Source organism: Schistocerca serialis, chromosome 6, assembly GCF_023864345.2.
Source record: "Schistocerca serialis cubense isolate TAMUIC-IGC-003099 chromosome 6, iqSchSeri2.2, whole genome shotgun sequence".
Lineage (NCBI taxonomy): Eukaryota > Metazoa > Arthropoda > Insecta > Orthoptera > Acrididae > Schistocerca > Schistocerca serialis.
This window is the reverse complement of record NC_064643.1, coordinates 311078989-311092902: the sequence shown is the minus strand read 5'-3', so window position 1 is coordinate 311092902 and position 13914 is coordinate 311078989.

Genomic DNA, 13914 nt, shown 5'->3' with positions numbered 1-13914 from the left:
GTTCACTGAGCTATACTACCTCGAGACTCACATACATCTGACGAGAAATCGTGCGTAGGAGCCTGACTGGGTGCTGTGTGCTGTCCTTAGGTTAGTTAGGTTTAAGTAGTTCTAAGTTCTAGGGGACTGATGACCATAGATGTTAAGTCCCATAGTGCTCAGAGCCATTTGAACCATTTTTCGTGCGTACGACTGTGACTGTTGGTGCTGGCAACACAGTCTGCGAGCAACGATCACTCGCCTGCAACTCCACCATTATTCTTACACCTCAGTGATGTACACACATCAAAAAAAGTTTTGCATCTCCCCGGTTCCCAGAACTACTGAAGATAGACGTTGAATGTGGCTATTGTATCATAGACACAGTCCCTTTGGCTGTTCAGAGATGTCACTAAACCCGCCCAGAGATGTAAACAACCATCCTTAAGCAGCGCCTATTAAACGGAGGGGGTCCGACAGCCGATCAGTTCCAGTCATTCCACCAGGAAGGAGGTACATGGCTCGTGTAGTCTGTACTTCAACCATGCCTAGACGGTCACTAACGTTGTTCGATTGCGTCTGCATCATTACTTTGTGCCGGGACGGGCTCTCAACAAGGGAAGTGTCCAGGCGTCTCTGAGTGAACCAAAGCTATGTTTTTCGGACATGGAAGAGATACAGAGAGACGGGAACTGTGGATGACATGCCTCGCTCAGGCCGCCCAAGGGCCACTACTGAGGTCGATGGCCGCTACCTATGAAACACTGACACCAACGCCACCATGCTGAATAACGCTGGACTCAAACTGTGCGCAATAGCTGTATGATGCTTAACTTCACTCCCGACGTCCATGGCGAGGTCCATCTTTGCAACCACGACACCATGCGGCGCGGTCCAGATGGGCCCAACAACACGCCAAATGGAGCGCTCAGGACTGGCATACGGTCTCTTCACCGATGAGAGTCGCGTGCGCCTTCAACCAGACAATCGTCGGAAACGTGTTTGGAAGCAACCCGGTCAGGCTGAATGCCTTAGACACACTGTCCAGCGAGTGCAGCAAGGTGGAGTTTCCCTGCTATTTTGGGGTGGCATGATGTGGAGCCGACGTACCCCGCTGGTGGTCAAGGAAGTCGTCGTAACGGTTGTACAATACTTGAATGCCATCCTCCGACCAACAGTGCAACCATATCGACAGCATAATGGCGAGGCATTCGTCTTCATGGACAACAATTCGCGCCCCCATCGCACACATCTTGTGAATGACTTCCTTCAGGATAACGAAATCGCTCGACTAGAGTGGCCAGCATGTTCTCCAGACATCAAACATGCTTGGCATAGATTGAAAAGGGCTATTTAGAGACGATGTGACCCACCAACGACTCTGAGGGATGTATGCCGAATCGCCGTTGAGGAGTGGGACAATCTGGACCAACACTACCTTGATGAACTTGTGGATAGTGTGCCGAATAAAGGTATGCGTCAATGCAAGAGGACGTGCTAATGCGTATTAGAGGTTCCGGTGTGTACACTGGACCACCACCTCTGAAGGTTTCGCTGTATGATGGTACACCATGCAATGCAACTTATAACACAGCAAAATTACTTCCAATTTAACAATGAATTTTATTTACAAGATGATAGATTGGCAATGGTTTTTCTAGTTTAATCAATTCGTATGTGCTGGGGAGGGATTTCTATTCTTCGTGACAGTATCGGACTTCCCTGCAGATTGATTAAAGCCTTGTCTCTTATCTCAATGATGTGATTTATTTGTAGCAGAAAATAGCTGGATGGACCCAGCTCTTCTATGGTGTTAGGACATCAAAAACAAATAAAATGCGGTGAGGAAGTTGATTCGTATAAATGATATAAGCTTTAGATGTATCAGCTGGTTTATTAAGAAATTATTCGAAACCTGTACATAGCGTTAATATACAGCCTAGTGCAAGAAAACTAATTATATCTGGTTTCTACGATAACGAAGAGGCAATGAGAAAAACTCTATGGTCCGAATGTCTTCATTTGTCACTAAACAGGCTAAGTTAGATTTTTTTTTTTTTGTAAATGTTCTAGAAAAAAAGTCATTATTGCAGCTTGAGCCTGCTCCCCTTTAATCAAAATGTACTGAATGAAAGTTATTAATAATAGCAAATAGCAGCCTGGGACCGTTATATCAGTTTTAGGAGCCTCATCAAATATTTTTATAAGTCATGATGAATGCATAATTTTTACAAAAGTTTCAAAAGAATACAACATATTATGTTGAGTGAGATACATGCATAACATCCCCTGGTTAACAGATCAACCACCCTTAAAAACTGCATGCTCACAATAACAAGATACGTAAAAAAAATGAAGTTACAATACAAAAGAAAGTGACAATCTAATTTTTTAGATCTCACAATTAAAAATGGAACAACAAGCTTGTTCTTGAAATTTATTGTAGCCGCACAATAACTGACAAAATTATACATCAACCCTCTAATCATTCAAACTCATAGTAATAACCAGCACCTCAATAAGTTCTCCATAGACTCAATATACTGTCACTCAAAGAAGAAAAATACCAAAAACAACGAGAAATCACAATGCACATAAATACAAAAATGGTTACACTGGTAACAGAGTCACAAAACTAAACAATAAAATTAAAAGACAAATAATACAAGTAAACAACAAAACCAACAAACAACAATATTATATAAAAGAACATAAACATACATACTCAATGCCTTGCCAACAACACAGAATAAATAGGACAATAAAAAAGAAGAACTAAAATGGTACACAATGACATGCGAAAACAAACTCACACATAAAGCGACCAATATTTCAAAAGACAAGGCATAAACGGAGCAAGTTGTTGTTGTGGTCTTCAGTCTGAAACCTGGGTTGATGCAGCTCTCTATCCTGTGCAAGCCTCTTCATCTCAGAATAACCACTGCAACTTAACTCCCTCTGAATCTGCTTACTGTATTCATCTCTTTGTCTCCATCTACGATTTTTACCCCCCCCCTCCCCCCACGCTTCCCCAGTATTAAATTGGCGGTCCCGTATAGTCTTAGTATGTGTCCTACCTACCGATCCCTTCTTCTAGTCAGGTTGTAAAACAGATTTCTTGGCTCTCCATTTCAGTATCTCCTCATTAGTTATGTGACCTACACAGCTAATCTTCAGCATTCTTCTGTAGTATCACAATTAAAAAGTTGCTATTCTCTTATTGTTTATACTGTTTATCTTTCATGTTTCACTTACGTACATGGCTACACTCCATACAAATACTTTAAGAAAAACTTCTTGACGCTTAAATCTATACTCGATGATAACAAATTTTTCTTCCTCAGAAACGCTTTTCTTGCCATTTCCAGTCTACATTTTATACGTCTCTACTTCGAGCATCATAAATTATTTATCTACCCAAATAGGAAAAACTCATCTACTATTTGAAGCGTCCCATTTTCTAAGCTAATTCCCTCAGCAGCAGTTGATTTAATTCGATTACATTCCGTTATCCTCGTTTTGCTTTTGTTGATTTTCACCTTATATCCTTCATTCAAGACCCTGTCCACTCCATTCAACTGCTGTTCCAACTCCTTTTCTGTCTCTGACGGAATTACGAGTATTTGTCATCAGCAAAACTCAAATTTTTTATTTCTTCTCCCTGGACTTTAATTCTTACTCCCAATTTTCCTTTTGTTTCCTGTACTGCTACTTCAATATACATATTAAATAACATTGGGGATAGGCTACAACCTTGCTGCACGCCCTTCCCAACCACTGCTTCCGTTTCATGCCCCTCGACGCTCTACAGAGCATACACGACAGATAATTACATCCAAAAATAAATTCCAAAACTAACAAATGACATATTAGAAAGTCAATAAATAAATCATTCACAGTGCAACACATACAGGGAAAGGTACTTTGTGGCTAACAGGTAGCTTGTTCGATATCCGATACAAAGAAGATTTAAGGGACAAATCACACCACATATGCCAGAAAATCTCAGCGAACATAACGAAAAGCCAACCGCTAGGAAATAAGACATGAAAATATTGAGAATAAACAATAAGCAACACGTTATAAGCCTTCACGGAAATTATTGTTAACAGAAAACCAAGGCAAAAACCAAAACCCTTTTAAACGACCAAGTGAACGACAAGCAACTCATCGTCAACATTAACAGAGAGAATAGCAGAGCTAACGCCCTAATAGAATATTTATCGGAATAATACTAAACAACCCCTTTCCCCTCCCTTTTGCCTGATTCCCTTGAAAAAAAAAATTCTAAAGCAAAAATGCAATCGTTTGATTGCCTACCCATGTCCCTTTCCCACCACCATCCTCCCTCAACCACGGACCCATCCATTGTCCACTTCCCGACAACGTAAATGTTTTACAAAGCCCTTCCCACAGTGTGTACAAACCCGCTTTCCCATATCTCAGTATATGAACGTGATGTTAACATCTCTATAGAATACACCCTATCACACCCAAATTCAAGCCATATAAAACGTAATGGTACGTGCATTCCGGCAATTCCACACACACACACACACACACACACACACACACACACACACACACACACAGTAGACAATTGGTTGGCCACACATTTCACCATAAACAAGAAGAAAGACACCAAGCGATCAGTGTTACAACAAAAATAGCTCATAGTTCTCGTGAGACAAATATGAAGTTCTTACAATATGAGCAGTGAAAAGTTTCACAGTTGTTAGCCAACGAAAAATGAAGTATGAAAGCTAAAGAACCAGAAGAAAAGAACGTGAATATTTGCCGATTTTTCATAAGTGAAATAGTAGTGCGCCCTCTAACCCATGGCCAGATGAGTAGAAGCGCATAATTAAGCAGGACAGACAATTAACTGTAAGCGACATTTTGTTGTCGTTATGGTCTTCAGTCCCAAGACTGGTTTGATGCAGTTCTCCATGCCACTCGGTTCTGTGCAAGACTCTTCATCTCCGAATAGCTCCTTTTCAACCTGATTACAGTATTCATCTCTTCTTCCCCCTCCATAATTTTTACTACCCACACCTCCCTCCAGTACTAAATAATGATCCCTTGATGTCTTAGACCGTATCTCATGAAACTATCCCTTCTTTTCTTCCCAGTTCTGTTCAGTACCTCCTCATTAGTTGAGTGATCTACCTATGTAATTATGTAATCTCCAGCATTCTTCTGTAGTGCCACATTTCAAAAACTTCCATTCTCTTCTTGTCTAAACTGTTCATCGTCCATCTTTCTCTTCCATGCATGGCAACGTTCCAGACGAATACCTTCAGAAAATACTTCCTAACGCTTAAGTCTACATTCGGTGCTAAAAAATTTCTCTTCTACGGATACACTTTTCTTTCCATTATCAATCTACCTCTTACATCCTCTCTACTTTGGCCATCGTGTTACTTTACTGCCCTAATGTCAAAACTAAGCCATTATTTTTAGTGTTTTGTTTCGTAACCTAATTCCCTCAGCATCCCCTGAGGTAATTCGACGACACTCCATTTTTCTTGTTTTACTTTTGTTGATGTTCATTTTATATCTTCCATTCAGACGTTTTCCAAGTCCTTTGCTGTCTCTGACAGAATTACAATGTCATTGACCAACCTCATAGTTTTTGCTTCTTTTCCCTGAATTTTTAATTCTTCTCCAAAGTTTTCTATGCTTTTCTTTATTGCTGTCTCATTCTACAGATTCACTAACATTGAGGATAGGCTACAATCCAGTCTACTCCTTTCTGAACCACTACCTTCACGCCCCTCGACTCTTATTACTTTCGTCTGGTTTTTGTACAAGTGGTAAATAGCCCTGGCCCCCTCTATTTTGCACCTATTATCTTCAAAATTTCAGAGAGTGGATTCCAGTAACCATTGTCAAAAGCGTTCTCTAAGTTTACAACTGTTATATATGTAAGTTTGCCTTTGTTAACCTATATTCTAAAAGAAGTCGGAGGGTCAGTATTGTCTCGCGTGTTCTTACGTTTTCACGGAATCAAAATTGATCTTTTCTGAAGTAGGCTTCTACCTGTTCCTTCTTTCTTCTGGAAATAATTTGTGTTAGTATTTTGCAACCGTGGCCCATTAAACTGATAGTTCGGTGATATTCATGTCTGTCAGCACATGCTTTCTTTGGAATTGGAATTATCATATTCTTCTTGAAGCCCGATGGTATTTCGCTCTTCCTGTACATATTGCACACTAGGTGGAACAGTTTGCTCATGGTTGCCTCTTCTCAGGGCATCAATAGTTCTGACGGAATGTTTTCTATTACAGGGACCTTGTTTTGACTTAGGTCTCTTAGCGCTCTGTCAAATTTTCTCGCAGCATTATAGCTTCCATCTCAACTTCATCTAAGCCATCTTTCCCTTATGTAGTATTAGTTTCGTGTTGATTTTCCTTTTGTAACCCCTCTATATACTCGTTTCATCTTTCAGCTTTCCTTTCTTTGCTTTGTACTGGGTTTTCCATCTGAGCTGTTGATACTGATACAGCTGCTCCTCCGTTCAACAAAGTTCTCTTCAGTTCTCATACAGGCGTTATATATCTTTCCCCAAGTGATATACGCTTCTTTATCCTCACAACTGTACCCTAGCCATTCCTGTTTAGCCGTTTTGCACTTCCTGTCAAACTCATTGTTTAGATGTTTGTATTTCCTTTCGCCTGTTTCAGTTGCTGCATTTTTATATTTTCGCTCTTCATGAATTAATTTCTGCATCGCCTGTGGTGTCCGAGGATTTCTGCCAGGTCTTGTCTTTTTACTTATTTGATCCTCTTCTACCTTCACTATTTCATTTCTGAAAGCTACCCAATCGTTTTCTACTGTATTCCTTTTCCCTCTTGTAGTTTCCTAACACTCCGTCTGAAATTCTCAACAATCTCTCTTGTTTCAACTTATACATTTCCCATTTTCCTTGATTACCTAACTTTTGCAATTTCTTCATTTTTAATATACAGTTCATAACCAAAGAATTGTGGCCACATTACAAATCTGCCCCTCGTCATGTCTTACAGTTGAAAATCTGGTTCAGAAATCTCTGTCTTACCATTACATAATAATCTAGAAACCTTCTGGTACCTCCAGGTCTTTTCCATGTATACAACTTTCTTTCCTGTTTCTTAAGCCAATTGTTACTGATGATTAAATAATGCCCTCTGCAAAATTCCGTCAGGCAGCTTCCTCTTACATTCCTTACCCCAGTCCAAATTCACTTACCATTTTTGTTTCTCTTCCTTCTATCGAATTCCAGTCACCCATAATAATTACATTTTCGTCTCTTTTAACCATCTGAATAATTTATTTTACCTCGTCATACGTTTCTTCACTCTCTTCAGCTCTGCGGAAGTAGTTGGCCTACAAACGTACACTACTATAGTGGGTGTTGGCTTCATGTATGTGTTTGATACGACAGCACGTTCACTATGCTGTTCGTAGTAACTTACCTGCATTCCAGTTTCCTTATACGTTATTAGATCTACTCCGGCATTACTCGTACTTGATTTTGTACTATAATCCTGTAGTCACCTGATCTGAAGTGCTGTTCCTCCTGCCACCGACCTTTGCTTATGCCCACTGTACCTAATTTCAACCTATCCATTTCCCTTTCGAAATTTTCTAATATTACACGTTCCAACCTCTAGAATGGCAGTTTTATTTCACCTTTTGACGACATTCTCGTGATTAGTCCCAATCTGGAGATTTGAATGGTGGACTATTGCATCTCCTGAATATTTTACGCAAGAGAATGCCATTATCATTTAACTGTACGTTAGAGCTGCACGGGAAAAATTATGACTATAATTTCTTCTTGCCTTCAGCTGTTCGCTGCACTAGCACAGCAAGGCCATGTTAGCTGATATTACAAGGCCGGACCTGTCAGTCATCCAGACCACTGTTCCTGTAAGTATTGAAAAGTACACTCCCCTCTTCTGGAACCACACATCTGTCTGTCCTCTCAATAGATACTCTTCCGTCGTATTAGCACCAATGGTGCCTATAACTCAGTGGCTACATCGCAGAACCTCTTATATGGTACTGAGTCAGAATATGTTACATGTACTATAGAAATATATCTAGGTGGAGCGGTGTGAGGGAGTCGCAAATACTGCTTACATACCACGTCCCTTAGCCAAATCACTTTCCAAATTCAGTGATTTTCTAACGTGGTTGCGTCGTGGGCTACCTGTAACTGGAGTGCTGGTCTGATAATGTACAGTCCAGCGATCACCATCTCGGTATTTGTCCGGACAGAAAAACCACCTCATTCAGAGGTAATGTCGTACCTCGATTTATAAAGTCAGTATAGCTTTTAACATGGATACTTGTGTGCACCAGTAGAACCATGACCACTTGTGACAGTAACATACAGTAGTTGCTGCGATCGAATTTTTTTAACATCTGGTCGATTATCTCTCTTTTTCTAGGACATGGTGGTAGCACTCGCAAGAAAAACTTAAGAGACATGTCCACCCATGGTTGATTTTCTTTCAGTATTATTCCATATAGCCAGCGATAGGTTATTGACGGCGTATTATACTTAGTAGTAGGGGGTGCGTGATATGTTCGCATTTGTGCATCAGGCTTATAAAGTATGTGTTTGTGTACTGACGAAGTGACTATGTTGAGGCGTAAGTAAGGTATGGATCTGACATGGAGTACTGTGATAGCATGGGAACAGTATGTCGATTCACAAGAATGGTACTGATATTTTTATTTCCAGAGCCACAGCCGTCAACAGAGAGTATTTCCGATACTTCGCTCATTTTCGAATGTCGTTCAGCTGAGACCACGATCGTGAATTAACTGTGTTGTCCTCCAGACGACCAAATAGCGAACTAATACTTAATATGTGTTGGATAGCTTTCGTGATTGCGTGGAAATTTAAGAAGATTGAATATGGAGGTGCACTTGCGCTGGATCTTTGTTCCCGCCCTGTAATTTGTTCGGTTGACTACCTCTGCACATTTCGCGCCTTTATTTAGTTGAGAGAAGATCGATTGTGGTGTGTGCATCTAGTGTGTGGAAGACACGTATGCTGGTTCTCTAGACATGAGACACACTTTAGTTGACCTTGTAAATTATGAGGCTGATTTGGAATCTACTACATCACCGACATCGGTATTCGAGAGTGGAAGTATCAGTTCCCTCTATTTGTTTCGAGTTGCCGAGTAAATGTCTTTGCAGATGTGACAAGTTTCTAGTTAGTCAGTGGTTTACAGCACGCCCCATCTAGCTTATGTTTCGTGTCTGCGGAGAACTAATTTCCAGTCTATATCTTGGGAATTATGTTGCACTAGCGATCGGTAGGATGCTGCCTAGTGCTTGATATCAAGAAGTACCGCAAAAATCTTATGATATTATTGCGAACCATGCAAAAAAATACTTGTGTTCTTGTAATCCCCAAGTCCGGAGACGTTTGTATTAAAGTGAGAAAGCAAGGAAACAGGTTCGGAGCGGAAACAGTAACGTGTTTGTGTCGAGGGAAACGATCCCAAATTTGTAGAACAGTTCTGAGAGCGACTTCGGTCTGCCGTGGGTGCGCTGGTCACGCTCTGGGGGTGGATGACTTGTGATCGTCGGCAGAGGGAAAATACCTAGTGCTGAGAGGAGTATATATACCATACTGCCATGTTCACGGTATATATACGAATGATGTACGAGGGATGATTTTGTTTGGTGCAGGATACGAATTGTATGTTTTCTACATCGACACAGTACACAGTGATATATTGCTGGATTGGAGATCGGTTTCACACACTAATATTTAAGCTCGTGTTCTTGGTGGGAGAGCAGTGTAATTAAGTAGGAGTCTTTCCGCGTTTAATGTTATGTAGGGCAGGCGGTGATATATTGATGGGTCACAGGTCGGTTTCACATTGTAACAATCAAGCTCCTGTCCTCGATGGGAACGCAGTGTAAATGAGTAAGAGTCTCTCCGTGTTTGATGATATGTATGGTAGTTTGTAAGTTTTAATTACCAATGCAATATGGCAATCTGTGGAAAATAACTGCTGAAAGTCTCATCTGCAGAAAGAATCAAAAGGCAGGTGATGCTTCGATACCGGAGGCACCAGTAATTCGGCAGGTAAATTCGATAAGAGCCAGTCATACTACTCGATTCATTCACGTCCTTTGTGCTGGGATATAGGAGCCTTTACATAGCGGAGGGAGCGTTTGTGTGTGTTGAAAGCAGGAAGGGTAACGCGTGATGGATGGGGTACAACTTTAGGTCCGCGAGGGAGACTGCATTCGACGTTATTCTGCGCTATTCTACATCTACATCTACATCCATACTCCGCAAGCCACTTGACGGTGTGTGGCGGAGGGTACCCCGAGTGCCTCTATCGGTCCTCCCTTCTATTCCAGTCTCGTATTGTTCGTGGAAAGAAGGATTGTCGGTATGCTTCTGTGTGGGCTCTAATCTCTCTGATTTTATCCTCATGGTCTCTTCGCGAGATATACGTAGGAGGGAGCAATATACTGCTTGACTCTTCGGTGAAGGTATGTTCTCGAAACTTTAACAAAAGCCCGTACCGAGCTACTGAGCGTCTCTCCTGCAGAGTCTTCCACTGGAGTTTATCTATCATCTCCGTAACGCTTTCGCGATTACTAAATGATCCTGTAACGAAGCGCGCTGCTCTCCGTTGGATCTTCTCTATCTCTTCTATCAACCATATCTGGTACGGATCCCACACTGCTGAGCAGTATTCAAGCAGTGGGCGAACAAGCGTACTGTAACCTACTTCGTTTTCGGATTGCATTTCCTTAGGATTCTCCCAATGAATCTCAGTCTGGCATCTGCTTTACCGACGATCAACTTTATATGATCATTCCATTTTAAATCACTCCTAATGCGTACTCCCAGATAATTTATGGAATTAACTGCTTCCAGTTGCTGACCTGCTATATTGTAGCTAAATGATAAGGGATCTATCTTTCTATGTATTCGCAGCACATTACACTTGTCTACATTGAGATTCAATTGCTATTCTCTGCACCATGCGTCAATTCGCTGCAGATCCTCCTGCATTTCAGTACAATTTTCCATTGTTACAACCTCTCGATACACCACAGTATCATCCGCAAAAAGCCTCAGTGAACTTCCGATGTCATCCACCAGGTCATTTATGTATATTGTGAATAGCAACGGTCCTATGACACTCCCCTGCGGCACACCTGAAATCACTCTTACTTCGGAAGACTTCTCTCCATTGAGAATGATATGCTGCGTTCTGTTATCTAGGAACTCCTCAATCCAATCACACAATTGGTCTGATAGTCCATATACTCTTACTTTGTTTATCAAACGACTGTCGGGAACTATATCGAACGTCTTGCGGAAGTCAAGAAACACGGCTTCTACCTGTGAACCCGTGTCTATGGCCCTCTGAGTCTCGTGGACGAATAGCGCGAGCTGGGTTTCACACGACCGTCTTTTTGGAAACCCATGCTGATTCCTACAGAGTATATTTCTAGTCTCCAGAAAAGTCATTATACTCGAACATAATACGTGTTCCAAAATTCTACAACTGATCGACGTTAGAGATATAGGTCTATAGTTCTGCCCATCTGTTCGACGTCCCTTCTTGAAAACGGGGATGACCTGTGCCTTTTTCCAATCCTTTGGAACGCTACGCTCTTCTAGAAACCTACGGTACACCTCTGCAAGAAGGGGGGCAAGTTCCTTCGCGTACTCTGACTCTGTCGTCTATTTTGATATCTACCATTTTGTCATCTGTACGACAATCTAGAGAAGAAACTACAGTGCAGTCTTCCTCTGTGAAACAGCTTTGGAAAAAGACATTTAGTATTTCGGCCTTTAGTCTGTCATCCTCTGTTTCAGTACCATTTTGGTCACAGAGTGTCTGGACATTTTGTTTTGACCCACCTACCGCTTTGACATAAGACCAAAATTTCTTAGGATTTTCTGCCAAGTCAGTACATAGAACTTTACTTTCGAATTCATTGAACGCCTCTCGCATAGCCCTCCTCACACTAGATTTCGCTTCGCGAAATTTTTGTTTGTCTGCAAGGCTTTGGCTATGTTTATGTTTGCTGTGAAGTTCCCTTTGCTTCCGCAGCAGTTTTCTAACTCGGTTGTTGTGCCACGGTGGCTCTTTTCCAACTCTTACGATCTTGCTTGGCACATACTCATCTAACGCATATTGTACGATGGTTTTGAACTTTGTCCACTGATTCTCAACACTATCTGTACTTGAGACAAAATTTTTGTGTTGAGCCGTGAGGTACTCTGTAATCTGCTTTTTGTCACTTTTGCTAAACAGAAAAATCTTCCTACCTTTTTTAATATTTCTATTTACGGCTGAAATCATCGATGCCGTAACCGCTTTATGATCGCTGATTCCCTGTTCTGCGTTAACTGTTTCAAATAGTTCGGGTCTGTTTGTCACCAGAAGGTCTAATATGTTATCGCCACGAGTCGGTTCTCTGTTTAACTGCTCAAGGTAGTTTTCAAATAAAGCACTTAAAACAGTTTCTGTTAGGGTAAGAATTTCCGTGCATAGAAGCTGGGACATCAAGAAAGCGAGTGTTAACTATTTCTGGAACACAATAGAGTTTCCACGAGGTCGACTAGATTCTTATTTTTACATAGTCATGTGACATTATAAGATTGAGTACCCTGTTAGATACGATTGCGAGGGTTTGTAGCTATATGCTCGTACTTCATGGCGTTGCATCAGTCACGCTGGGCAGTTAAGCACTGTTGGATGCGTCTCTCATGTTGCGCGAGGAACAATGCACCCTGTGCTATTCTGGGAAGCACTGGAACATCTCTCTCAGTGCTGGAGCAAACGACAGCTATGCGTCATCGTGTATGGGACCACCTTGAGTGCGCCTTGGAGTTCTGGCACGTTAGTATAACACTCGAAGAATTCTAACTGTGTACACGAAAATAGACCCAACTTTCACCTGCAGCGGTGTGAGAGCGATGGACCACGCTAGCTTGCATCTGGCAGCGGCTGCGGCAGGGGCGGCGGCGGCGTCGGGCGTCGAGTGGCGGGATGGTTTTTTTATTAGCAACCTTTTGTTTAATCTATATTCCATCGATTTCACCGACCAAGTGAGGAATACCGATTTAATTAATTTGCATAAATTTTTTATATCAATGTGGTGTAATCGGTACATTAGTTAATGGGAGAGTATATGTGAGTAGGTGACATGGAGCAGAACAGCAGGTTAAGTGCAGAACACTAGGTTAATTTGCGTAATTTTTATGTAAAATGCAGCACAAAAGTTTAAGGGTGTGTGTGGCAAAGAAGAATGCGCCAGAAATGGCGTTCAAAAGCATGTAAAATTCGAATAGTATACTAGAAAATGGTGGGAGGACATAACTGATTACTTACATTGGTATCAATGGCGGTAGAATATTTTAAGGAAATGGGGGTGACATGGGAATCCATTTAACAGAACAAAAGGTTAAGTGCCAACAAAGGCCCAAACATTAGGTTAAGAGGCCAGCCGGAGTGGCCGAGTGGTTCTAGGCGCTTCAGTCTGGAACCGCGCGACCCCTACGGTCGCAGGTTCGAATCCTGCCTCGAGCATGGATGTGTGTGATGTCCTTAGGTTGATTAGCTTTACTTAGTTCTAAGTTCTAGGCGACTGATGACCTTAGAAGTTAAGTCCCATAGTGATCAGAGACATTTGAACCATTTGAACCATTAGGGTAAGACACCGAGAGTACAGTGCCAAACATTAGGTTATGCATCATGTTTGCTCCATGTAATTACTTCTTACAAGACCTATGTGTTTCCAGACAGCAGGGAATGATGATCAAGAGAAGTCCAACCCCCAGAAACTGATTTTTTAATAAATAAACAATATACCCTTGAATTTCCAGTTATGAGATCCTTCCTCTCCACCAATTTCCTCATATTCCACAAAATGCCTTGAATCCCCTAA